Genomic DNA, 4,436 nt, shown 5'->3' on the forward strand with positions numbered 1-4,436 from the left:
ATGGATACCACACGACATCGATGTCTAGGTAAGAAAAAGAACACATCTTCTACCCAAGTCCATTTTTCAGAGACGCTCACTCTGCAGAAACCCACCATCATGTTGCCAGACCGACCGATCCTATGCAGAGACCATACGAGAGGCCCTCACGGAGAGGAACTGACATGCCCAGTGGGCAGCAGCACCAACCACTGGGCATGTGTCAGTCATCCCTCGGCTGATCCCAGGCTCCAGGCTCAAGCCTCCCCTGACAGGAAGGGTAGCAAAGGGGAGCATCCACACTACATCCTGACCAACATGCAGATTTGTGAGAAGAATAAATTGTGTTGTCATTGTTGTTTGAAGCCACTCAGTTCTGTAGAAACTGGAATAAGCCCCCTCAGCACTATTGCCACACCATTGTATCCATCCCTCTAACTGTGCCCTCACCATCTTTATCTGATCACTGATGGTTTTGTCTCTACCAGATGCAAGAAATCTCATGACCAATACCCCTGAGGCTCAAAAAAGGGGCCTCAATAAACGGTCTACAAAAAACAAGGAAGTGAGGGGTTCTTGCAGGCATCATCATGAGACTCAGGTTTCTGGGGGCTCTGGAACCTGCTACTGGCTAATACAGCATCTCCCACCACCCCACCCTGCAGCCACTGTTTCCTGTTTTCAGCTGCTGTGCCAAGCACTGAGTCAAGAGCTACAGGTGCTTATGTCGTTACTGATAAGTTCTTACTCCACTCGGGCTTGAATATTTCACCAGACAGCTGCGTCAGGGATGCAAATAGAGCCTAACGTGATAAAGGCCTCAACACCAAAGAGCCCTCGGGTTAGAAGACCAGGAGGAAGCACCAGCAGCTCTCACCTGGGCTGCTTTCCTGACAAGATGCAGCCACTTCTGCTCCTGATGGCCCTTCTTCTGTCCCCCATGGCAGAGGCAGGTGAGTGACTGTCCCGACCAACAGACTCCCAACCCCAATGCACACTGCCACAGCCATGCTCAGACGCTACACATTCTGGGCCTGGTCCATCCCCAGGAACTTTCTGAACTCTAGGTTCAGCCTTGAATCAAAGACCAGCGTATCTGATGCAGAATAAACACTCCATGGGAATGCAGGACAGAAGGCTGTTCTCCAGGAGGGCCAGTGGGTACCATGTCCTTCCCAGGTCTTCCCTTCTCATCTGGAATGTGGGCTTTTCCACAAACGAATCTGGAAGAAGATTGGAAGCTGAGAATGAGAAACAATTAAATCCCCAGGAAACGGCAGCTTGGAAAACAGGCTGGCTTTTGGAATAAAGAAGGCCCTCTCACATTCTAACTCAATGTCTTAAAATCTACCCTCAATCCTCTCCTCCTTCTCCAAGCTTTGTCATTCCTATGCTGCCCAGGAAAGAAGCTGAGGACACAGTTGTTCCCAGAGTTGATGGCATCCTAGTCCCCTTAACACTTGTGATTGGCTGGTTCAGCCTCAAGTTCTCTCTGGTAATTTGTCAGTCAAAATGTTCCGAGTATTACAAACCAGCAGCAGCTCAGTGAGTCTGGGAAACAAGAATGGAGAGAGGACCAGGGGACGTCAGGGAAAGGATTTGCCAGGATGTACAGGGCCTTCCCTGCTTGTTCCAAACACAAATCCTCTCTGCCCACATACGTGTGTGCAGCTGCAATTGAGTAATAAGGACTGTCCTTCTCTTTGTCAGAGGGACAATCTGAGTCTTGTGGGTCACTTGGCAGGCCACTGTTGTTGCCCCAGTCACCCGCAGGACCCCTTCTTGTTACTGCTGACGACTACAGACCTCACCGTCTCCATCCCACTCCTCTGAAAACTGCGACAGGTTATCCCAGCCTCCCTTGCTTCAGTCCTTGACTCCACGAGCACAGCACACAAGGTAGAATTTTCCTTTCAGGGGAAATCATCGGGGGTCAAGAAGCCAAGCCTCATTCTCGTCCCTACATGGCATATCTTAAGATCACATCTTCAAAGAATAAATACTGTGGAGGTTTCCTTGTGCGTGAGGACTTTGTGCTGACAGCAGCTCACTGCCTGGGAAGGTGAGTAATTGTTTCTGGGCCCCCACCCTTCTGTTGATACCTGGAAGGGAACCCTCATCTCGGGGGCTACAGACTTGAGCCCCCTAATAACACAGAGGAACTCTTCATGAGACAAGTAAGCTTTGGGGAGAGAGGGACAGCTCAATGCAGGTGGCCTGTTGAAGACAGAAGGCACTGATGGATGGTGGCAGGGGAAGGAGATGGAGGTTGTGCCCTAGAGCCCAGCGGGCACATGTGAGACCTTCACAGTTTGGCTAAGCGATAGGCAAGCTCAGCACAATGAAATCTGCTCCAGGAACTGCCTCTGAGCACGAGCTGCCAAGAAGCAGAGGCACAAATGTGCTCAGCCCCAGGGGACCTGTCACACCTCCCCACTCCAGTCCTGCCCTGTCCCCAGCTGGCCTCTTTCCTTCACAGCCCCTAGGCTATATCTCCTGTGACTTAACCACCCTCTCTGGTCTCTGCAGCTCAATTACTGTCGTCCTGGGCGCCCACAACATCAAGATGAACGAGAGTAACCAGCAGGTCATCCCGGTGAAAACACCTATATCCCACCCAAAATTTAATAAAATCACGCATGCGAACGACATCATGTTATTGCAGGTAGGGCTCCACTGCATCTTGCACACTTTAGCCCCAGGGTTTTGTGTCCACATGACCTCTGTCCTGTCCTTCTTCCCAGTGTGGCATCTTTACTTGTCCCAGGGCCGTGAAGATGACAACCACACGACTATCCCTGCAGTCTGTGGACCACAGGTACATTACAATTCCTGTCCTCTGCCTTCAGCTGAAGGACAAAGCCAAACTGAATGATGCTGTGAGAATCATCGACCTGCCCGGGGGAAGAGATAACGTGGAGCCCGGGGATGTGTGCAGTGTGGCGGCTGGGGGCGCCTAGGTGTGAACACCCCAGGCCCTGCGAAACTGCACGAGGTAGAACTGAAAATCCAGAGAGAAAAAGAATGTATTTCTCGCTACAAATATTACAACAAGGAATTCCAGATATGTGTGGGGGACCCGACAAAGATTCAGTCTTCTTTTAAGGTAAGATGGCATCATTGTCGATGCCCAGTCCTGGGCACAGACAAGCTTTGAGGAGACCCAGGACAGTGTGTCCTGTGCTTCTTGGCAGCTCGGGCTCAGTGGCAATTCCGGGAGAGGCATACACCTATGTCCTCAGATGTTCTGGTGCCGGCTCCCTGGGGGCGGGAGGTGGGGGAGAATGAGAGACTGTCCCACAGCCACTTATGGACAGGCTTTATGGAGAAAGGAGAACGGGACCCATCAGAGCCAGGCTGTAACCCTGGCCCTGGGACCTGGCACTTAACTGCCACACAGCCCCTAACAGAGACCACCCACCCTTCATACAACAAGGAGGGTCAGACCACGAGAAAGTCCAACTAAGTCCTCCATCCCTCTGCCCACAGGGGGACTCCGGGGGCCCGCTCGTATGTGGACAGAAGGCCCAGGGCATGGTCTGCTTTGGAAAAACGACTGGAAAACCTCCACGAGTCTACGCCAGGATCAAATACTTTGTGCCCTGGATAAACAGAACAATGAAACACTTCAATCTGCGGAGACCACATTGAGGTACCCCGGAACTGATCCACCCATCTTCTCTGGGACACAGGCCAATACTGCAGTAGGTGGAGAGCACTCTGCCAGACACTTAATAAACTCCCATCTCTAGACTGAAAATCATTGATTCCTCTTTTGTTCACTGAAACCTTTATTACTTACCAACTATTGTGTCCAGAAACCATCTGTTCACATCTCTGATCTTTTACAGACTTCCCCCTTCAGTGTAACTCACCTTCCATCCATACAATAAAAAATCATTCTGCATCGATAACAAACTCCTTCCAAATACACCTTCCCAGTGCCAGCTCCCCCTGCCAGGCTGAATGAAAGCTCCATCAGGAAAAAGGAGCGTCACCCCAGGAAAAAGTGACCCTCGTCCTGACAACCCTCGTATGGCATCCATATTCCTCTCCTACTTCAATCCACACCCACAGCCCTACCCCACTAGCAGAACCAAGGGCCAATACACAACATAAAAGAATTTAGAAATTGAAACAAGGATGAGCTAAGACGCCCTGGGTAGGGGGCCATTTCTCCTACCAGAACAAAAATGTGTGAGAACCTTGGAAAGATGTAATTTCACCCCACGAAACACTCCTTCCCCAAATCAGAGCAGTTGGAAGCCTGAGAAGATTCAGGAGGGCCCTTGAGTACTCCCAGGCCCAGCACAGTGCCTGTCACAGCCCTGTCTTGGGCGCAGGGCTCACTGCAACCTCTGCTGTCCTGGCAGCCCATCCTCCTGCAGCCCGAAATGACCTTCAAGGTGCTCTTCCATCTTGGTCTAGGCCAGCCTCTCCCCACCTCCCATTGTGCG

General features: G+C 51.4%; 1 pseudogene across 1 annotated transcript; it reads left to right on the forward strand.

Moving 5' to 3' along the window:
• Positions 1 to 700: 700 nt before the first annotated feature.
• LOC141570613 (mast cell protease 1A-like) lies at positions 701 to 3,739 on the forward strand (annotated as a pseudogene). Its single transcript, XR_016020560.1, has 5 exons — positions 701 to 932; positions 1,897 to 2,041; positions 2,509 to 2,644; positions 2,829 to 3,085; positions 3,469 to 3,739. The product of XR_016020560.1 is annotated as a mast cell protease 1A-like (transcript).
• Positions 3,740 to 4,436: the final 697 nt, after the last annotated feature.

This window comes from Rhinolophus sinicus, chromosome 3 (assembly GCF_057876585.1).
Source record: "Rhinolophus sinicus isolate RSI-liver-muscle chromosome 3, RSI-T2T, whole genome shotgun sequence".
NCBI classification, from domain to species: domain Eukaryota; kingdom Metazoa; phylum Chordata; class Mammalia; order Chiroptera; family Rhinolophidae; genus Rhinolophus; species Rhinolophus sinicus.